The following is a 24,610-nucleotide window of genomic DNA, read 5'->3' on the forward strand; positions in this document are numbered from 1 at the left end:
ACTGAATTGACCGCATCTCTAAGATGCTGAGGCCGCTTCACTGTTCTGAGGCTGAGCAGGTCGAGCTTACCTCCTTCATGTTTGAGAAGGAGGCCAGTCTATGGTGGGACAGTGTTCTTCGCACAGTTACAGAGGGTTTTGTTTGGACATGGGAGGCATTTGAGGCTCGCTTCCACGAGAAGTATCTCCCGTTCACTTACCGACAAGAGAAGGAGAGTGAGTTCCTTCGCCTCCGTCAGGGAGGGATGTCGGTGATAGAGTATGAGAATCGGTTTACTGAGCTGGGTCGGTATGCTCCATTGCTCCTGGGTGATCAGCCGATACGTTCTGACTTGCGCTGTACATACTGTGGGAAGATTGAGCATTCAGATCGTAATTGCTTCACGTGAATACGAGACAGTGGATTTACTCCGCCACAGAGGATCAGCCATCCAATGCCTCAGGTCATACAACTCCACCCATTCGTTCAGTGCCAGCTCACCCATCCTTCAGACCTTCTGTATCTCGCTTCAGGCCACCTCAGCGGCCCATGGTACCACCGTCGAATCGCTCACAATAGGCTCGAGTTCACGTGCTTACAGCTGAAGCGCCTGGGGCTGACTTGGCAACGAGATCTTTTGAGGTTACAGCTCACATCCAAGGTATTCCCATCTCCTTGTTAGTCGATACTGGGTCCATTACCTCTATTATATCGTATGCGGCAGTTGAGCGCCTGAGTTTAGGCACTGTTACTATGAAGGGAGTGACACTCACTACTGCTACAGGGACCTCCTTTGATATTACCAAGATTTGTATGGGTTGTTTGATTGATCTAGGGAGCAGATCGATTCTAGTTGACCTGTTTGTCGCACCTCTATATCATTACGACGTCATTTTAGGCATGAATTGGCTCACGAAGATGCGAGCAGAGATTGATTGTGAAGCTAGATTGGTGACAGTCCATGGACCTGAGGGCGAGACATTTACTTTCCCTGTTCAGGTGAGTTACCCTTTCCGTTTTGATTGTTATACTTCTCTATTAGAGAGTATTGCTGGTTCGGTGCTTGAGAGTACGCCAGTAGTTCAGGATTTTGAAGATGTATTCGAGTCGATTCCTAGATTACCCCCTCGGCGCGAGATTGATTTTACTATCAATCTCTTGCCTGGTACGACACCTATTTCATTGCCCACCTATCACATACCTCCGAGTGAAATGGAGGAATTGAGGAAGCAGATAGATGACTTGTTGAATTTGGGCTTTATTCGACCTAGTGTGTCCCCTTGGGGAGCACCCGTTCTGTTTGCCAAGAAGAAGGATGGTTCCTTGCGATTATGTATAGATTATCGCAGGTTAAATCAGGTGACAGTGAAGAACAAGTATCCCTTGCCCAGGATCGATGATCTGTTTGATCAGTTGAAGGCGGCACGGTACTTTTCGAAGATTGACCTGCAGTCAGAGTATCATCAGTTGCGCGTCAAGAATGAGGACGTGCAAAAGACCGCATTCAGGACTAGTTCCAGCCATTATGAGTTCCTTGTGATGTCGTTCGGTCTTACAAACGCACCGGCCGTGTTCATGGATCTGATGAACAGGGTGTTGCGGCCATTTTTGTTCCGATTCGTCATTATCTTTATCGATGACATTTTGCTATACTCTACGAGTCGGGAAGAGCACGAGGAGCACTTAAGAGCGGTCTTGGATGCTCTTAGGAAGAATCAGCTTTTTGCGCAGTATAAGAAATGTGACTTCTGGAAGGAGGAAGTCAATTTCCTAGGACATGTGGTGTCTAAGGAAGGGATAGCTGTCGACCTCGCTAAGGTAGCTGCAGTTTAGGACTGAAAGCAGTCTGGTTCGGTTACTGAGGTGAGAAGCTTTCTGGGTCTAGCAGGCTATTATCGATGCTTCATACGAGACTTCTCAAAGATAGCCAAACCGTTGTCTTAGTTGACACGGAAAGACTTGAAGTTTGCTTGGAATGAAAAGGCGGAAATAGCTTTTCAAGAGCTGAAGGACAAGTTGATGTCCGCCCCTGTGCTAGTATTGCCAGAGCAAGGGGTTAAGTATACGATATATACTGACGCCTCTCGCATTGGTCTGGGTTGTGTCCTTATGTAGAAGGATAGGATAATTGCATATGCCTCAAGACAGTTGTGGAAACACGAAGAGAATTACCCTACACACGACCTAGAGTTGGCAGCTGTCATTTTCGCATTAAAGCTCTGGAGACATTACCTCTACAGAGAGGAGTTCGAGCTCTTTTGCGACCACAAGAGCCTTAAGTATATCTTCACTCAGCGTGACTTGAATATGAGACAACGCTGATCGATGGAAACATTGAAAGACTTTAAGTTCTGTCTCTTACCATCCGGGCAAGGCAAACCTTGTGGCAGACGCGTTGAGTCACAAGAAGGCTGTAGAGTTTGTGGCTCCGCTAATGATAGCAGAATGGGACATGATGGAGTTTGTGCGAGACTTTGAGCAGAAACTCACGGTGGAAGAGCCGTATGAGGTTATCGCACACATTCGAGTACAGCCCCTCATTAACGAAAGGATCATTGCAGCTCAGGCAGATGATGAGCTATTAGCGAAGATGAGAGAGCGGGTTCGTACAGATGAGGACTCCGAGTGGAGTGTTGGTTTAGATAGGGGCCTACGATATCGTGGCCGCCTTTGTGTCCCAGACATTCCTGACTTGAGACGGGAGGTTCTGGAGTCAGCCCATAATTCAAAGCTTGCGATGCATCCAGGTAGCACGAAGATGTATGAAGATATGAGAAGATCCTATTGGTGGGACAATATGAAGGTTCACATTACTGAGTTCGTATCTCGTTGTCTCACGTGCCAGCAGGTCAAGGCAGAGCATCGCCGACCTCCTGGACTGCTTCAGCCCATGCCCATAGCAGAATGGAAGTGGGACTTCATCTCTATAGATTTTATTTCAGGGCTACCGAGAATGAGGAAGGGACATGACTCTATTTGGGTGATCGTCGATCGATTGACGAAGTCGGCTCATTTCTTACCGATCAGAGCCACAAACTCTGCAGACGAGTTGGCTAGGTTGTACATCAAGGAGATTGTATGTCTGCATGGAGTTCCCTTGGAGATTGTGTCTGACAGAGACACACGATTCACATCTATCTTCTGGACTCGTATCCAGGAAGCGATGAGTGTGAAATTGAAGTTTAGCACCAGGTTTCATCCGCAGACAGACGGGCAGACGGAACGTGTGATTAGATTCTAGAGGACATGTTGCGAGCTTGTGTTTTGGATTTCAAGGACAGTTGGGATGACTGTCTCCCTTATGTAGAGTTAACGTATAACAACAGTTTCCAGACGAGTATCGGCATGGCTCCCTACGAGGCATTGTATTGTCGCCCGTGTAGAGCACCGCATTGCTGGGCAGAAGTTGGCGAGTGTAGTTTGATTGGTCCAGAGTTGGTTCAAGCGACTTCAAAGAAAATTGATATTATTCGATGTCGACTTCTTACAGCCCAGAGCAGGCAAAAGAGTTACGCTGATACGAGGCAGCGACCGCTTGAGTTTGAAGTTGGAGACCATGTATTTCTTAAAGTTTCCCCTATGAAGGGAGTCCTGTGGTTTGGTAAGAAGGGGAAGCTCACGCCGAGATTTATTGGCCCATTTCAAATACAGGATCGAGTGGGAGAGGTAGCGTACCGCCTTGCTTTGCTCACACCACTTGCGGGCGTGCATAACATATTTCATGTTTCTATACTGAAGAAATACGTTCTTCATCCTTCGCATATTATCAATTGGGAGCAAGTGCAGTTGAGCAAGGATGCCACATATGTACTGCGACCGACGCGTATCCTAGACAGGAAGGAGCAGGTATTGCGTAGCAAGGTCATCCCTCTTGTGAAAGTACTATGGATGCATCACAGTGAAGAAGAGGCTACTTGGGAGATTGAAGCTGAGGTCAGAAAGAACTACCTTCAGATCCTCGAGGAGTATGAGAATGTATGAATTTCGAGGACGAATTTTTTTTAAGGGGGGTAGATTGTAATGACCCAGAAAATTTCATGCAAAGACCCGAGTATTTGAAAAGGCCAAGCTATATGTCCTAGAGGGGGGGTGAATAGGACAATGCCAAATAAAAACTTATAACAGCGGAATAATAAAGAAAATGATAGCCAAATTAAATAACAATGCAGGAAAGTAAAACAACCTCAAAATTCAGATCTTGAGAGGTTGATACAAACTTTATTCTAAGGATAACCTTACACCAAAAACAGAGTTTATGGTAGGACAACCTTATTTCTAGAAAGGTCTTTGTATCAAGTCTCAAATCGAAGAGGAATACAGAATTAAATATAAACTGAAATGAAATAACTTGTAATTAAAAATGTATTGTTCTAGGGACAGCCATACACCATAAAAATGGCAGGGCAACCTTGCTGGAACAACTTTCAAATGAAATTAAAAATCAAGCTTATAAAGGAATAGCAGAAAGTAAATTCTAAGCTATTACAACATTCTCACAAAGCTTGAAATAATTACAACATTCACCACCATACATACATCCCACAAAAAGAATAAAAAATTAGAAGAATAAAACAATCAACCACAACACAAGGGTTTATAGTGGTTCGCCTGTGTGTTCACCAACTGTTATCCAACAGCCACACAAAAAGCTACTCCACTCCTAATATCCTCACACAGGGGATATTAGCGTTCACTAAAAATAGGTTTTCCCAGGTTCACCCAAAACCCTTACAATTGTGTCTTTGTATGTGGGCTTACACAATTAAAAATCCCCACTTCCGAGTTTTCCTGGCTTTCCTCGGATAACCAAAATAACAAGATTTTTCGCAAATCTTGAAAGAAACCAAAATAATAGAAAGGAATTTACAATATGTAAAATACCGAAAATCTCCTTCGTTGTAGCAGGTAGAACCAAATCAAAGTAGATGATTGAATGTCCAAGTTCAATGTCCAAGATTGATTACAATGGTTCTAGTTCTAATAGATTTTAAATTAAACCAAATAGGGCTTGCCTTAATTGATTTTGATTCCAAAGAAAGGGAATAACAATTCCTCTTTTCAAATCAGATTGGAATAGCAGAAACAAAATCAATTAAAATAAAGCTAAGGAAAGAAGATATTAAATAAGCACACTTAGCTTAAATGGAGCACAAAATTATCTCTCAGAAGTTCAACGAAGATTGGCTTGAATACTATAATTAAATCAATGATTTCTTTTGAGATTCGTACTCTATTTATAGGTGAGAAGATCAGGTCTTCGACTGGTCTAGAGTGCTCTTCGACTAGTCGAAGCCATAACAGATATTTGAAAGATTAGGCGGGATAAGCGCAGACCGTTCTACGACTGGTCGTAGCCCTCCTACGACTGGTCGTAGGTCACCTACGACTGGTCGTAGGTTTCCTTCGACTGGTCGTAGGTCCTGCAAAAGTTCGCTGGACTTCGAGTCGTAGATTCTACGACTGGTCGAAGATCAGTCAACACTGTTCCTACGACTGGTCAAACAGATTCCTGGACTAGTCGAAGGTGACACTTTTATCCGGAATATGTAACAAACTTACGATTGATCGAGGATTTCTTAGACCGGTCGAAGCAAGTCTAGGACTAGTCGGAAAGACCTAAGACTGGTCGAAGAACAGACCAATCACATGTAAAATAACATTCGACTTATGTATCCGAAATGACCTACTTCTAAGGTCATCCTATGGTCAAACAAACCTCAATCATGAAGTATGGACATTGAAACAAGAGACCATGAAGAATGAGCCTTGAAGTCTTGATGTAGACTAAACCTTGAAGTAGCTCAATCATGAAAGTGGCTTGAGTTTCAGCTTGAGTCTTGAGTTCAGCTTGACTTTCAACTTGAGTCTTGAGTTCAGCTTGAGTCTTGCCTTGTACTTTCTTTTTCTTTTCAGCTTGAGTCTTGAGTTGTGAGTAGCTCTTGCATTCAAGATCTTGAGTCTTGTACTTGAGAGCTTTGCTTGATGTGAGCTTAGCTTGTTCATGTATGTTGATCCTTGAGAGAGCTTCACTTAAGCAGGTTATATATAACATAACAGTGATTTTGGCACCACAAATTTGACAACACACAGGGATAGAAACTATAGCACTTACAATCTCCCCCTTTGTCAAATTAGTGACAAAACACATAACCATAATAAACAAAAGGATAACTACTGGTTAGTACCTGCAAATCAATATTCAATTTTCAACATTCAACTAGTTTCATTCAACAAGATCATATACTCAAGATCAAACATATATTCTCCTTGACACCCCACTCCCCCTGAGTAACATAACCAATGCTACTCCTCTCACAATCACATTAACAACAAACCATTCTCCCCCTTTTTGTCACAATATGACAAAGGAGAACTAAATAAAGGAATGAGAGTAAACATGAGGAGGAAATAGAGTACAGCAAAAGAGTCATAGAGATACTCAAGATAGCATCACAGATATCCAGCATAAATATTACATTAAGAACAAATATCCAGCATAAAATCCAACTCAAACTCAATTAAACAAGAGCTAAGTAATAAAGATATTACATACCAAAAGTTTCATAGAAACTAATCAGAATTAGAACTTGAAGATGGAGCAGGAATAGAAGGTTCAAGTTGGTGCATGCCTTTGTTCAAGCGCCTAAGATATTTGCGCATATACTTGAATTGCAAATCATGAGCAACAGACATGTTCTCCAACTTAACATTAATATTCTCAACTCTACCTTCTAATGCACTCAAACGTGCATCAACATCAGATGGTACAAAATCTGGATCATTAGCAGAGTCAGAATCCAGTTCCTCAAAAATATCATCTATATTAATATCAACACCAGCTTCTTCAGGACCACCACCACCACCACCACCTTGTTCAGGAAGCAGATCCAACTTCATCTTATTAATATTTGTATTGTTGAAGATCAGATGATGGATAGGTGCTTCATCAACAGGCATATCGACTAACATATGAGTAGCCAATACAGTCATAAAGTATGCAAATGGAATGTCACTATGACCAGGATGGAGTCGAAACTGAAGAATGAAATGACAGATTAAGGAAGGCAAACAAATCTGAGTACCATTTGAGATAGCATGGATACCATTTGAAGTGAAACCCGTGCTCCACGACTGGTCGTGGGTATCTACGACCGGTCGTAGTACGACTGGTCGTGTATACTCACGACTGGTCGTACAAACCCCAAAAATTCAATATCTTGCAATTTACACAAAAATTGAAATTTAATCTAGCAAATATATACAATAATATACAAGAAGGCATAAATTATCAATTTAAGATGCACATGCCAAGATCAAATTTCATCTTTTTGAACCTGCTTTTATCAAGAGGTTTTGTGAAAATATCAGCACGTTGATCTTCAGTAGGAATATATTCTAGAGATATAACTTTTTCTTCTACTAATTCCCTTATATAATGAAATCTAATGTCAATATGCTTAGTACGAGAATGCTGAATAGGATTTTTTGAAATATTTATCGCACTGGAATTATCACAGTGTAATAACATAGAATTCTGTTTAATTCCATAATCACTTAGCATTCGTTGCATCCAAACAAGCTGTGTACATGCATTACCAGCTACAATATACTCAGCTTCAGCTGTTGAAAGTGATATAGAATTTTGTTTCTTACTTCTTCAAGGGTTTCAGATTTATCCCTTAAGAAGACTACCCAAGTGAATCTGGTAAAGTCATCAACTATTACCAAGATGTACTTTTTCCCACCTCGACTTTCTGTTCTGGTAGGTCCTATCAGATCCATGTGGAGAAGTTCGAGTGGTCTTGATGTGGTATTTGAATTCACCTTTTTGTGTGAGTTCTTTGTTTGTTTGCCTATCTGGCACTCACCACATATTTTATCTAATTTCTGAAGTTTGGGTAAACCTCTTACAAGTTCTCGTTTGCTCAATCGATATAGATTTCGATAATGTACATGTCCAAGACGTTTGTGCCATAAATCAGTCTCGTCTGTATGGACCATGTAACATGTTTGATTAGATGAGCTGGATTCGCTAATAATATAGCAATTTTCAGACGTTCTACGTCCAGTTAATATTACAGAACCCTTATTATTTAGTATTTCACAGCTTTGATTAGAAAACCGAACATTATGGTTATTATCACATATTTGTGATATACTAAGCAAGTTGTGCTTTAGGCCTTCAACATATAAAACATTTTTAAACACAGGAAGATTAAAAAGTTGAACCGTACCTTGGCCTATAATCTTGCAGTTGCTACCATCACCAAATGTGACTGAACCATCAGTCATATCTTTCAGATCGGTGAATAAAGCTTTGTCACCTGTCATATGCCTGGAGCATCCACTGTCTAGGTACCACTTTGAATGACTTGTTGCTTTGAAAGCAGTGTGAGCAACCAAGCAGGTGACTTTAGGAACCCATTTCATAACTGTTTTGGGTTTAGGAACATAGTTGGTCTTCTTTTGTGTATATTTGTAGGAATGACCTATAGAGTTAGATTTTAATAGCTCCTTGAGTAAATCAACTATCTTTTCAGCTAGTGGATTTCGATTCTGATTAAAGTTGACATGGCTGTTTCTAGGTTTTTGAAAAGTTTTTGAATTTTTAGAAAAATCTTGATAAGTATTTTTCCCTTTTGAGTTTGAGGACTCTCCTTTATCAAACATAGGAGGAGTATACTTTTATTTAGGAGGTTGATTTTTATCATAGCCCAACCCGGATCGATCGCCACATTTTCTTGATCCGGATAACAATTTTTCTAACTTTGGATCACCTTGGGCATATTTCCATGTGTCCTTTAAACTCAGAAGAGAGGAAACTTCAGTTTTAAGTTTCTCAATTTCAGATTTTAAATCAACAATTAGTGAGTTTTTGAATTCCAAATCACATTTTAATTTTTCAAAACTATCTGAAATTTGTGATTTTTCTAAGACAAGTGAATCAAAACAATTTTTGAGTTTAGAAAACTTTTCTTTTTGAAGTTTAAGTTTGACAGCAATTTTACAACTTTCCTTATATAGGGCATTGTAAGCGTCTTGAAGATCATCTTCATTTTCACATTCACTATTCAGATTTTCTTCACTTGTAAAGTCATTATCTGAAAATGTGAATTTGGCTAAAGTCATAAGAGCTTTGACTTCATTGCCCGACTCAGTTTCAGAATCTTCTGATTCAAAAGAATCTTCAGAATCAGATGATTCATCCCATGTAGCCAACATACCCTTCTTCTTGGGTTTGTCCCTTTTAGGACATCTATTTGCTAAGTGCCCATATTCTAGACAGTTGTAACATTGACTATCTTTCAAAGATTTTCGAGATTTGGGTCTAAACTTCTTTTTGTCATTTGATTTTTAAAAATCAACTCTTTTCTTGCTTTTGAAAATTTTGTAAAATTTTTAGCTAAAAGAGCCATGTCATCTTCTGAATCAGATTTTCTTCTGAACTACATTTAGAAGATTTTAGTGCGATAGATTTACCTTTAGGAGCTTTAAAGTTTAACTCGTAGGTTTGTAGAGAACCAACTAGTTCTTCAACCCTCATATTATCCGTATCACAAAGTTCCTGGATCGCGGTTACTTTAGAATTGAACCGTTCAGGAAGTGAGCGTAATATTTTTGCACATACTTTACTTTCTCGGGATTTTATCGCCAAGACCCCACATTGAGTTTACAATGTCATTCAATCTAGTGTAAAAGTCCATAAACATCTCATTTTCCTCCATATGAATTTCTTCAAATCTGGTTGTGAGGAGTTGGACTTTAGATTTTTGACAATTGTAGTACCCTCGTGTGTCATTTCTAATATATCCCAAGCTTGCTTTGCGATCACAAGAGATGATTCTTTTGAACTCATCCGGTGATAGTGCGCAAGTAATTGCATTTAGTGCTTTAGCATTTGCACTACTCTCACTTTTCGAAGGGTGGTCCATTGGTAATATGGTGTGGTTTTCATAGACTTTGAACCATCAACCCCGAACTTCCATGATAGGAGGATTCCATTCACCACCGTGGCTTGCCACACATTTTCATCCATTGATTTGAGGAAGATCCTCATTACGGCTTTCCAATAAGCATAGTTGGAGCCATCAAAGGGTGGAGGCCTAGTGACTCGAAAGGCTATCAAAATTTGACATCCGAATAGCTTAAATCGTTAGCTCAGAATTAAATCCAAGAATTAAAAAGGAGCTATTAGGCTCGATACCACTTGAAAAGGCCAAGCTATATGTCCTAGAGGGGGTGAATAGGACAATGCCAAATAAAAACTTATAACAGCGGAATAATAAAGAAAATGATAGCCAAATTAAATAACAATGCAGGAAAGTAAAACAACCTCAAAATTCAGATCTTGAGAGGTTGATACAAACGTTATTCTAAGGACAACCTTACACCAAAAACAGAGTTTATGGTAGGACAACCTTATTTCTAGAAAGGTCTTTGTATCAAGTATCAAATCGAAGAGGAATACAGAATTAAATATAAACTGAAATGAAATAACTTGTAATTAAAAATGTATTGTTCTAGGGACAGCCATACACCATAAAAATGGCAGGGCAACCTTGCTGGAACAACTTTCAAATGAAATTGAAAATCAAGCTTATAAAGGAATAGCAAAAAGTAAATTCTAAGCTATTACAACATTCTCACAAAGCTTGAAATAATTACAACATTCACCACCATACATACATCCCACAAAAAGAATAAAAAATTAGAAGAATAAAACAATCAACCACAACACAAGGGTTTATAGTGGTTCGCCTGTGTGTTCACCAACTGTTATCCAACAGCCACACAAAAAGCTACTCCACTCCTAATATCCTCACACAGGGGATATTAGCGTTCACTAAAAATAGGTTTTCCCAGGTTCACCCAAAACCCTTACAATTGTGTCTTTGTATGTGGGCTTACACAATTAAAAAACCCCCACTTCTGAGTTTTCCTGTCTTTCCTCAGATAACCAAAATAACAAGATTTTTCTGGAAAATCTTGAAAGAAACCAAAATAATAGAAAGGAATTTACAATATGTAAAATACCTAAAAATCTCCTTCGTTGTAGCAGCCCGGTAGAACCAAATCAAAGTAGATGATTGAATGTCCAAGTTCAATGTCCAGTACTTGATTACAATGGTTCTAGTTCTAATAGATTTTAAATTAAACCAAATAGGGCTTGCCTTAATTGATTTTGATTCCAAAGAAAGGGAATAACAATTCCTCTTTTCAAATCAGATTGGAATAGCAGAAACAAAATCAATTAAAATAAAGCTAAGGAAAGAAGATATTAAATAAGCACGCTTAGCTTAAATGGAGCACAAAATTATCTCTCAGAAGTTCGACGAAGATTGGCTTGAATACTATAATTAAATCAATGATTTCTTTTGAGATTCGTGCTCTATTTATAGGTGAGAAGATCAGGTCTTCGACTGGTCTAGAGTGCTCTTCGACTAGTCGAAGCCATAACAGATATTTGAAAGATTAGGCGGGATAAGCGCAGACCGTTCTACGACTGGTCGTAGCCCTCCTACGACTGGTCGTAGGTCACCTTCGACTGGTCGTAGGTCCTGCAAAAGTTCGCTGGACTTCGAGTCGTAGATTCTACGACTGGTCGAAGATCAGTCGACACTGTTCCTACGACTAGTCGAACAGATTCCTGGACTAGTCAAGGCTAACAGATTTTATCCAGAATATGTAACAAACTTACGACTGGTCGAGGATTTTCTTAGACTGGTCGAAGCAAGTCTAGGACTAGTCGAAGCAGACCTAAGACTGGTCGAAGAACAGACCAATCACATGTAAAATAACATTCGACTTATGTATCCGAAATGACCTACTTCTAAGGTCATCCTATGGTTAAACAAACCTCAATCATGAAGTATGGACATTGAAACAAGAGACCATGAAGAATGAGCCTTGAAGTCTTGATGTAGACTAAACATTGAAGTAGCTCAATCATGAAAGTGGCTTGAGTGTCAGCTTGAGTCTTGAGTTCAGCTTGACTTTCAACTTGAGTCTTGAGTTCAGCTTGAGTCTTGCCTTGTACTTTCTTTTTCTTTTCAGCTTGAGTCTTGTTTTGTGAGCAGCTCTTGCATTCAAGATCTTGAGTCTTGTACTTGAGAGCTTTGCTTGATGTGAGCTTAGCTTGTTCATGTATGTTGATCCTTGAGAGAGCTTCACTTAAGCAGGTTATATATAACAGAGTATAATAGTGATTTTGGCACTACAAATTTGACAACACACAGGGATAGAAATTATAACACTTACAGTATTACCTCAAATTCTTTAGAAGTTAAATGTGGATTAACTAGCGCTAAACTCCATTACTTGTGAAATTAGCACCAATCACTTTAAATTTGATTTGCAAGACCCAAAACCTTTAGAATCGTTAGCGCTATGTCACCTTGAAATCTAGGATTCAATGCTAAATTCAGTTGCTCTCGGGAGTACTTGGAAACTTTGTATCGGACCTGGACTGCACGTCGAAAGTCCGATAGTGATGATCTTAGACAATTATGATCACCTTGTTGGGCTTGACAATCACCTCAAAACTCAAATCCAGATGATGTCCTGAGACGATTTGCTTGAGTCCGGAGTAAAAAGTGTGAGAAAGGTGAAATTAAATATGAATTTATGAAATCTGAGTAGTGTCGCTTGCGCGTCGATTTTAAGTATTCTGACCGTTGAATTCTAATCCAAATTTACCCTCGGATCAGGGAAGATGGCCCAGACATGTCAAAGTGTCGGTGGACCTGATCGAGTTTCGGTGACCGTTGAATTAAAACTGGTCCGCCATCAGCGATCGGTAAATCCAATCGGTACAAAAACTCAGTCTGACCTAGATCCATGGTCAGTGAGCTTAAGTCCGACCGCACGTGGAAAACGGACCACCAGAAGTGCTCCATTGGACCGAAATAGACCAGATTTGGTTATAACCTAAGTATAACTTGGCCCTAGGGCTATTTTCATCAATATTAGGCCTATATAAAGACCTTAAACCCTCACTCTCAAATTCCATACGAATTTTCTAAACCTTAGCTAAGAGAAAGAGAGGAAAAGAGAAAGAAAGTGAGAGAGAAGTTGGTGAGTCATCTTGAGATTCTTCCCTGTTATTCTGCGTACCTAAACCATCACATCTGAATCGTTATTCCGGCGATTCTAAGTTCATTCTTGAGTAAGTCAATCAAACCCTAACCTATTTTGGAGCTTAGAATAGTCTAAGTGTTGATGTAGCTAATTTCATTCATGCCTTAGGTTATCTAGTCACTGTTAACGAAGACTTATCGTCTGAATCAAATCTATTGCGCACTTTCTGGTTTAAGGTGCGGACTATATTCTTATAGGTTATTATTTTCAAGGCTTTCAATGTCGGTTAATGGTTTATTATTGTTGTGGGTGCAATTTCACATGCTAAATGCAATGTTTGTATTGCGTTCCTGATATATATGAGCTATATTGAGATTTGTGTATTCCATGTATAGGTAGAAAGTATCGTATATGTATGAAATACGAACATGTGTTTGCCATGATTAATTATCGTGTATTCATGTTAGTTGTATGTGTATCAACTCCTTGGCAAAAGGAATTGTCCAAATGTGTGTTATCACCAACATACATCATGTATGTTGGAATATGTAGCCTAAATGTTTGTAGAAATGTCTGAATGAATAAGTGTGTCATATATTGTACTTTTATGGGCGTTGAGAAGAGATTCTCAACTATCCTAATGATGTGTATGATTTCCTCCATGCAATCTATATTCTTTGTCTGTTTAACTTAGACGTTACTTACGTGTGAATTCATGTTAAGTTGATATTCATCAAATGCTTATATACTGTATGATTAGAATTGTTGATCCATTACTGTTTTAAATTGCTGGTATGAATATTTGTTATACTTGAATGTGTTTGGGACTATGAAATAGTCCAGGGAATCGGTAACAAACCTTGAGTTCATGGCCGAGGTTGTTTTCACCACGGAGGACGTGTTTGACGAACCCGAGTCGTATTAGGGTTGTCGGTAGTGGTTTAGCCACATGGAGTGTTTGCGCACTCTATGTCGTTCAACTCAACGTGCGCTCGTGCTAGTCGAGCTCGTCAAGTAACCCGATTGTCCCGGTGGATGTTCACCATGTATGGACGCTATTGTTTGAATCTAGGGTACCAAACTTACCAATGCAATCCCGTTAACCATTGTACCTTGATCCGCTAAGACTCATGAGCCGGGCATGGTGGTATGGGACACCGTGGTCGATCTGTCGGCCTACGCTGGGGTGATGAGCCTCCCCGTAGTGACCAGTGAGCAATTCAGACTCGTGAGCCGATTATGGTGGTATGGGACACTATATTCGAGTTGTCGATCTACATTGATTGGTGACGAGCCCTTTGTAGTGACCTCGAGCATACCTTGATATTGCATTGAGGCGACGAGCCTTAGGGTAGTTACTAAGGTATGATAGGCATGCATTGATTGGTGACAAGCCCTTTGCAGCGACCTAGAACCATATGATCATATAAGATTGTCTAGGATTGACGACCCTAGAATGGATCACTGTGTGGAAATTGATATGAGGAAGGTACCTTAGCTTCCTAATCCTGCTGTATGAAAAGGACTAATAATGACTTGGTAATCATGTTCATGCATCGCATTGCATGTGCTTTGGCGTCGTGGGCACTGCGGGAGGTTGTCATGCGTACCGTAAGATAAAGATGCTGAGGGAGTGCAGGCGAGAGCATGCATCATTTCTACATACATCCTTTCATTAACAAGAGTAATTAGGACGTGTTTGATTGTATTGCCTTATCATTACTGCTTGATCGATTTGATAATATGTTAACTTTTACTATATAGTTCCACTGAGTTGATCACTCACTCCCACATTCTGGGACGGTGTTTTAACACAAACCAGACTCTGTCTTAGATGCAGATGATGATGCAACCCCCGAGGCAGAGCAGGAGTATGAGGATGACAAGGACGCGTTTTCTTTTATGCAGTTCTCAGGCGGGTTCATGTGAGCCGTGCCCTGAGCTACAGGGATTCTGGGTTTCTTTTGAAATGGATGATTTCATTTTGATACTTATATTTTGAAACAAACATTTGTAATTATGACCTGGCAGAGCATACATATCTTAGGGACTTATATAGATATACATATATGTTTCTTCAGTCTTCCGCTTACAGATTTCACCTATCCCTGGATTATGTTTGCAGTTTGGCTTAATCTACTCTATGTTTTATGCACTCATACAAACAACATACAACCATCGTTACATATGTTGCATAAGTGATGTTTTGAAACTCGGGAGCTGAGTTATGCTCGACCCCCGAATTTCAGGGCGTTACAGGGGCCTAATCATTCTAAGTTCTCAACAATCATAGAGTTAAGGGTAGCCATTAGCAGATATATGATGTTATCTTCAGGTATTCCCAAGTTATGCTCTGATACCAACTTCTGTCACTCCCTAAACCCGAAAATCGGATTCATAAGAATCCCGATCGCCGAATCTGGTACCAACAGCCTCCGTAGTACCCCATTCTCGGCTCCTAGCGTCCATACGTCAGATTCTGATACTAGGATCCTACAAGAAGAATTTTCCAACGTACATTTAACTCGTAATAAGCATAACTACAAGATTACCCAATTCACAAAGGCAACATCATCATCACATATCCACTAATATAATCATTTGAGTACAATGTTGAAAGGGAAATACATAAATCGACAATCAAGCACCAGAAGACCGCTACACGCTCCAAGCTCAACATTGCTATAACTTAACATCACCTGCACGCATCTATCGTGCATAAGCTTATAAAAAACTTAGAGGGTGGTGTAAGTGTGTGCACAAGGTAAGTGTCAAGTATTCAATACAAAGCCATAATCATACAGTATTGGAAATACTGGTAATACATAAATTGTATAATGTTGGTATAAGCAAAAATACTGACAAGAGCATGAATTATCATAGTAAACAGAATATTGACAAGATCATAAATCATATGATAACAGAATAAGCGAAAATACGGACAAGCCCATGAGTCAATCAATATCAGAATACGCATTATATAATAGCTATGCAAATGAGGAGTCATAAAGAGCCAAATATCAGATGCCGAGGATGCGATGCAGTATGCAATTCCTGATGAATTCATGAATAGCGTCAGCCGTATCTAGGCCATATAAATGCAGAAACACAGTAACCCAAAATGCTATATACCGCGGATGTAATGCAATATGCGGTGCGAATGGAATGACCATATTGGAGTGTGAAGTCGGGATGATAGTACGTAGTATCGCAGGAAATGGGGTCCATCACAAGGGTCTTCTATCCAAACCAGTCCCATACCTAAATTTAGATAGTCAGACTCGATGTGGTAAACTCCTGATCTCAGGTTAGTCATGCGCCCAACCGAAATCCTTGCCATAACGAAGGTACACAATAATTAGTTGTGCACCACCACCCCGAGTTGATAGCGAATGAATGAATGAATGAGTATGTAATTCCTGCTCAATAAGTCCACATATCAGTATGGTTACTCTTTGGGATATCACCGGGGTTTATTATACTCCAAACCAGGTTGTTGCCCCATCGCGCACAACAAGGTGAGTGGAAGAGACCTCACTATCCGCCTGCCAATACTGGGCCCAGCTCGTCGATAGCGGACTCATTCCTCGAGCTGGTCAGACTCAGCCTAGCATTGCCCCCTCCTCTCGGGCAGGTAAGGCCGTACCCCCTTCCAACCGACCACGACACAGTGGGAGACGCGATCTATCGGTATACGTCCCTCATGCGCTCATGCATCCACTCGGTCTAGACGTTGGAGCAACCTCTGGAACCAAGAGAGTTTAGGGACTTTCACCCAAGGATATCTATAGCACCCTATATAAAACAGATTTTTGGTGTCCCATCTGGCCATACACGAAATACCTGTGGAGGATACGACCCTGATGTCACTAGGGCGTACAGTAATCACAACACACAATGCAAAATGCATGAGTCATACAATCCAGTCATGCATCAATCCTGCGCGTACCGTGTACTCATGTGAGACAATCTCCGCCTATCAGGGAGTCTCATAACAACATGCCCAATGACATATGCAATGGTCAACCATATCTCATAACAATTATGCAGATGATGCGTATGGGCATGTATCGTGATGCTATGCTGTCACATACTCACAATCAGTATCAATAACCGACATTAACAATCGGCCTCGACAATGTGGACATTTAACTAACATTGCCCCCAAGGAATGGCCCACATAGGGCCTAACATATAGTGGACCCATGGCCTCACACAAGTGCCAAATATACAATACCATGGGCCTCACACAAGAGCTTAGTACATATCACGTTGGGTCTCAAATACGGGTCGCATATACATCATATAGGTCTCGACAATCGGCCTCAACAATCGGAATCGGCCTCGATACTCGGCCTTGACAATCGGAATCAGCCTATACAATTGGGATCGATCGATAATTGGAATCGACAAATCGGTCACGTCAATCGGTCATGACAATCAGAATTGATCGATAATCAGAATCGGCAAATCAGTCACGACAATCGGAATCGATCGATAATCAGAATCGGCAAATCGGTCACGATGATCGGCCTCGATCGCTAATCGGTCAATCGGTCACGACAATCAGAATCGATCGATAATCAAAATTGGTAAATCGATCACGTCAATCGAAATCAGCAATCGAAATTGATCGATAATCAGAATCGGCAAATCGGTCACGTTAATCAGAATCGACAATCAGTTACGACAATCGGAATCGATCGATAATCAGAATCGGTAAATCGATCACGCCAATCAGAATCGGCAATCTGTCACAACAATTGGAATCGATCGATAATCACAATCGGTAAATAGATCACGACAATCGGAATCGATCGATAATCAGAATTGGCAAATTGGTCATGTCAATCAGAATCGGCAATCGGTCACGACAATCGAAATCGATCGATAATCGGAATCGGTAAATCAGTCACGTCAATCGGAATCGACAATCGGTCACGACAATTGGAATTGATCGATAATCAGAATCAACAAATCGGTCACAATAATCGGCCTCGATCGCTAATCGGTCAATCAGTCATGACAATTAGAATCGGCAATCGGCTACGACAATCGGAATCGATCGATAATCAGAATCGACAAATTGATCACGTCAATCGAAATCGAGCAATCGGCCACGACAATTGAAATCGATCGATAATCAGAATCGGCAAATCGGTCACGTCAATCAGAATCGACAATCGGTCACGACAATTAGAATCGGTAAGAATGGGCTTATGGAAGGTGACAATGTGGACATCTAACCATCATTGCCCATCAATGTGGACATCTAACCAACATTGCTCCCAAGGTGTGGCCCACATAAGGGATTCATACACAATGCAACGGCCACTCATACATCACATCGGACCTTACTCATGGGCCTCAAATACATCATGTCGTGCCGCATACTTGGGCTAAAATTTCATCATATTGGGCCTCGTCAAATGGGCCACAAATGTGTCCCAATGGGCTTCACTAATGGGCTTTATACACATCAAGTGGGCTACATCAATGGGCCGCACTAATGGGCCTAATACACATCAAGTGGGCTACATCAATGGGCCGCACTAATAGGCCTCATACACATCAAGGTGGGCCTTAACGGGTGGGCCACAAATACATCAAGGTGGGCCCCATGGATGGGCCATAAATACATCAAAGTAGGGCACACCATATTCTCCATCCAATCTGATCATAAGGTTACAAGGACCTGGATTAAGAGGGTAAACAAATTTCATATAGATCTAAAACTTCTGTGACCCAAAAAGGGTTTCAATGGTGGACGTTCAACCTCCACTATGTTCGGCTGATAGACAGCGCGGATATAGAATAAATACATCAGGGGTGGGTCCCACCATTCTAAATAGATGAACGGCGTGGAATAAATCACATATAGCACAGCGGGGCATGACAGCACCGTCCAAATAGTCCAGCATTATCTGAACGGTGTGGATGAAATAAACATATCCCATGCTGGCAAAACAGGTGGAGGGCTTGTATAGAACACATACATCCAAGGTGGGCCTGCACAGATGGTGCAGATGGCACACAAATCACAGTGGTTTCCACCGTCTAGACCGCTGGACGATGTGAATAAAATACATAATTCACGTGGGGTCCATCATTCATCAGGGCAGGCCCTACATACATGTGGCAGGTGGGACTCCACCATCCAGAGTACTGGACGATGAGAACACAACATATACATCAAGACGTGGCCCACCGTCCAACCATCTGGATGATGGATTTACCACATACACCAATCTGGTCCTTGGGAACTGCTGACGCTGCTACAGTAGCTTATGCAGCTGCGCATCACACACGCCAATCCCCTTGGTGGGTTCCACATCCAGGGACTGGGCGTGAGGTGTTCCACATCCATCGTCCAGATGATGGATGGTCAGGATGGGGTGGATATAAAACATGCCTCATGATAGGACCCACGGCACTCTGCTGACGTCTACACAACAGCCGCTGCTGCTGGACCCACTGCCCATGAGGATGGTAGGATACATAGTACATATCACAAGGTGGGCCCCACCCTCACACGTGTAGCACGTGTGAGGTGGGTCCCACACCTAGAAAATGGATAGGCAGAGGGGATAAGATATGTAGATCATGGTGGATTCACCTACCGCCGTCCAAACAGATGGACGGCTGGGATAGAACACATACAGCATGGTTGCCTAGGTGCTGAGCAGCACATCTTCAAGATGGGCCCCACGTCCCATGTGTGGATGGGATGGATGACATACAAACATCAAGGTGTGTCCCATATGATTGGGGTCCACCGTCAGATGGATGGTGTGGAGCACAAACACATCATGGAAGGTACCCACTGTCCAGCAGCTGCTGGACGGCTGGGTTATAAAATACTTTAAGGTGGGTCCACACACCACGTGGATAGCCACATAGATCAAGATAGATCCCACCGTCAGCAAGCTGGACGGTGGACTATAATACATAAACCATGGTGGGGTCCTCATCCTGGACGGACAGGATGGATAGAACGTACATATCAGGTGGGTCCACACGTGTGGGACCCACATGCTTTGAAATAAAGATGATATTTGTGTTGCCTGCCATCCAGACGGTCAGTAGTCTGGATGGTTTACTACAGCTGGACGGTCCTGATTTGCTGGATCTGTCCAGCTATGAGGACCCAAAATGACTTGAAAATTTTTGGATGGACGATGTTGATACAATACACCATGGTGGGGCCCACAGATGGGGGGTCCACACGGCCAGTTGATCAGCCGATATTTGTGTTTTCTTGCCATCCAAACGGTCCAACCGGACTGACTGTCCAGCAGGGTGGGCAGCAAGGCCGTCCCACCTGCTGGATGGTCTGGATAGTCATACAAGTATCATCAGGTGGGCCACACATCAAAAAGAGGGAAAGAGAGAGAGATAGAGGGGGAGAGAGAGAGAGAGACGGCCAAGAGGGGACGAGCAATGGAAGGGCTCCACCACTATGAGCCCCTCTATGAACCTGCATGCATACATCAAGATGGGTCCCACCAAATGTGGCCCTCAATTCATTAAATCCAAACCAAAAATCACTCACCTATTGGCCGCCTTCTTGGTCTGATGGAATGCCACACTCCTTAGCTTCGGCTTAGACGGAGGATGATGGAAAATGGATGGTTGGATTGAGTGATAGAGAGGTGGGCCACACATGACTTCTCTCCCATGGACGTCCACCTCTCCCATGGTTGCCTGGGAGATGGATTTTTTTTGAAAAATAAGAGAGTGAGGAGTGGTGTGTAAGAGATAAGGCATGAAAAGTATGGGTCTCTTTAACTTTTGGGATGAGAGGAATATGTTAGGCATGGGTTGCTTTAATTAGTCGGTGGAAGAGGTACGGGTGATTGATGTGATGTTGGGTAGAGATTCTTTTCTTGGGATTTGCAACGCACGCCGTTTTTTCCTTGAACTGAACGCGGGCCCATATCTCCTGGCCAGGGTATCGCCTTGATGTGCGAGACATGACATCGGAACCGCGGTGATGGTGTGGTCGCACTAGTACAAGTCTCGGGTCGAGTCGACTCAGATATGTAGGACTTAGCTTAGGATCGCGCGCAAACGTTGGTTATAGGTCGAGGGTTGCCGGAATTCGACCGGGAGGACCGTATGAGTATACGAAATGGTACGGTCCAGGATACGGGCCTTACACTTCTAGATCAAACAGAAGTGTGTGATTCTCATTTTGAAGGAGCATATTCTTATCTTTGAGTAGCTCAACCTGTTTGTTCAATTTTTCAGTTTTAGATTTTAAGAAAATATTCACGTTTTCTAACCTATTATTATCTGAATGGTATTGTTTTAAATCATTTATTAGTTATGTGTTGATTTCCAGTGTTTTATCTAAATCTTTCTGCAGCAACTTACTTTTATTTTTCGTTATTCTGAGTCTTTTAAGGATACTTATGCTATGAATGTAGAGTTGATTATAAGCATCTTGTAGTTTATCTTTTTCTTCCTCTTCTTCTTCTCCAGTTTCCTCATTATCAGATGGAAATGATTTAGTGACTTGCAGATTCTCAATTGCAATGGGAATGATTGGAGTAGTGGAGACCATAAGAATTTTTAAGGATTTCTGGTCTCCATCACACTCTGAGTCACTAGATTCTGAGTTTGACTCTTCTGTATCATCCCATGTGGCAGCCATTGCCTTGCTTTTAATTTTTCTGTTTGGGCATTTAGTAGATAGGTGTCCATACTTTTGACAAGTATAGCATTGTGGTTCTTTGATCTTTCTACCAAATTTGCCTGCTGAAGGTTTGTTGTCCACCCATCTCCTCTGGAAGGATGACCACGATTCTTTTGAAAGAATTTCCTGAATCGTTGTGCCAGCAAAGCCACTTCCTCATCTTCATCTCCCTTTTCACTTCCACTGTCCTCATTCATTGTTTTCTTTAAAGTTTTTAGGATAGTTGTTTTGAATTTTGGGATCTGTTTGAAGTGTAGTTCAAAATTTTTTAGGGAACCTACTAGTTCTTCTACTTTCATTTCATCAGTATCCCTACACTCTTCAATGGTTGTTACTTTGGGATTAAACCGTTTCGGCAGTGATCTCAGTATTTTCCTACAGATTTTAAGAACTGGAACTTTTTCTTCCAATCCACCCATGGAGTTGCAAATGATATTCAACTTTGTGAAAAACTCCAAAAAGATCTCACGCTCTTCCATTCTGAGACTTTCGAACTGTGAAGTAAAGAGTTGTAATTTGGATCTCTTCACAGTGCTTGTGCCTTCATGGGTTGTTTCCAATCAATCCCATGCGTCTTTGGATGTCCCACACATACTTATTTGATTAAATATATATTGGGATACGGCACAGTAGATGGCGTTCATAACTTTAGCTTCAGCTGTCTATTTTTCTTTATCGAACGTCGTCCACTTTTCTTTGGGTTTGGATTTTGTGATGGTTGTGCCACTGTCAAGTACAATTTGTTCAGTTGGTGGCACATATCCACTTTCAACTATCTCCCAAACATCATGATCCAAAGATCTCAAAAAGTAGTGCATCTTAGCCTTCCAGTATGCGTAATTTGAGCCATCAAAAATTGGAGGCCTAGTGAGTGATGAGCCCTCTCCTTTGGCCATATTCCCAACATCAGTCAAGATCACTCTCTAGGCGATGAAGCCCTTAAAGAGAGACTTGCTTTGATACCAATTGAAATTGCGATAAAGACCACTTTAGTTGAAGTAGGAATATGCCAATATATCCTAAAGGGGGGTGAATAGGACTTTTTAAAGTTTTATGGTTTATTTAAAATCCTATTACACTAATCCTAACAACATGCATATATTAGGATTACTTAAGGATAACTCTACTGGCTTCCAAGCCTGGTAGAGGATCCAATCATAAACTATTTAAGAAGTAAACAATTTGCAAATTAGTTTATGATGGATATGACTATGTAAGTGTGTGAGGTGTGATCACAGATATTCAGATATGAAAATATTAAAGTAAATCACAAAAAAAAAGAGTAATCTCAAATACAGTCATTTTTATAGTGGTTCGACTACTTGTCTACTCCACTCCCGGTAACTGCACTCAACCCTTGAGTGTACCGGATTTCACTAAGGAGGTTTCACAGTGGTTCACCTCAAACCTAAGGTTTTAAATTAGGTTCACGTTCAACATTTACAACCTACACTGAGGCTGACTGTTTATGCTCCCTGAGCAAGGGTCAACATATAGCACCCGATTTTAGTCACATTGGCCAAAGATCCATATAAGGAACCTCTGTTTATGCTCCCACGAGTAAGGGACAACACAACGCACCCAGTTTTAGGCATACTGGCCAAGGATCCACATAAGGAACTTAACTGTTTATGTTCTCTAGAGAGCAAGGGTCAACACAATGCACTCAGCACGTACACTCCTACCGGAGGCCTCCTACGAGGGCTTGCAAGGGTGAGAAACACCTTAAACCCAATCCTAAAAAGGAATGATCATAAGTGTCCTTTGGACTCTAATAACTTACAAATAAGTGGATGAGTCCCATTTAACATATTGACGAAGATCTCCTCCTTGTTGATGAAGAATCTTCTGCTTTCTTGATCTGCAACACAGATGATGTACCAATACACGGCTTTGGGTTGGGTCAAGGTTAAGACGGAATCCTACTCTATTAAATGTTTTCCTATAAGGAAGATAGAGTGATTCCAGTCATCTATGCATTCAAGGCATCCCAGCTTGATGATTTTCCATTAAGGTTGTAACTGGAGGATCCTTGAATGCAAAAGTTCATTCCCCAATCCACTCTATTGATTATCAATGATGAGGGTGGATTGGAGGATGAACTCCCATGAGAAAAGGGCTTTGGGTATATGATTTAAAGTAAAACACTCAAAAGCACTCTCTTCTTTCTCTACCAGCAACAATAGACAAGATCTCTTTATATAGGCAAAAGGTTCCAACAGATATAAAATGGTCACATTTATGACAGAGTTCGATATCATCAAGCAGGGTCGATATCATCGAGCATATACTCTCGATTGCATCGACTTGCCGCTCGATGACACAAACTCAAATGTCATATACTTTTAAACCCTTTTGCCACTTGGTCGATGGAATCGAAACACATGTCGATGTCATCGGATTTTGAACTCCGATATCATTGATGAGAGGTTCGATTCATCGATACTTTGAAAAATGAGAGAGACTTGCTATGAAATATTTCAGGTTTACAAGCATGATCGAGGGACCTTCGAGATTATCGAAATTTGAATGTCGATGATATCGATAGATGTGTCGAGGTATCGATAAATCCAAGGGATTTCGTTTAAGCTTGCTGGACAGTTTTTGTCCTTGTTCGATGCCATCGAAACTGTATCGATATCATCGATATTTGAATATCGATTCTATCGAGTGACCCTCGATCATAGATAAACTATCTTGAAATAATTGCTAAAAGACTAGGCGCCCATGATCGATAACATCGCAGGCCTTCCGATATATTCGAGATTTGAATTTCGATGGTATCGAGAAGGGCTTCGATATATCGATGCACATGTGATTTTCTTAAGTAAAAATAGGAGCACCGGAGATCTGTC

Source organism: Magnolia sinica, chromosome 12 (genome assembly GCF_029962835.1).
Source record: "Magnolia sinica isolate HGM2019 chromosome 12, MsV1, whole genome shotgun sequence".
Taxonomy (NCBI): domain Eukaryota; kingdom Viridiplantae; phylum Streptophyta; class Magnoliopsida; order Magnoliales; family Magnoliaceae; genus Magnolia; species Magnolia sinica.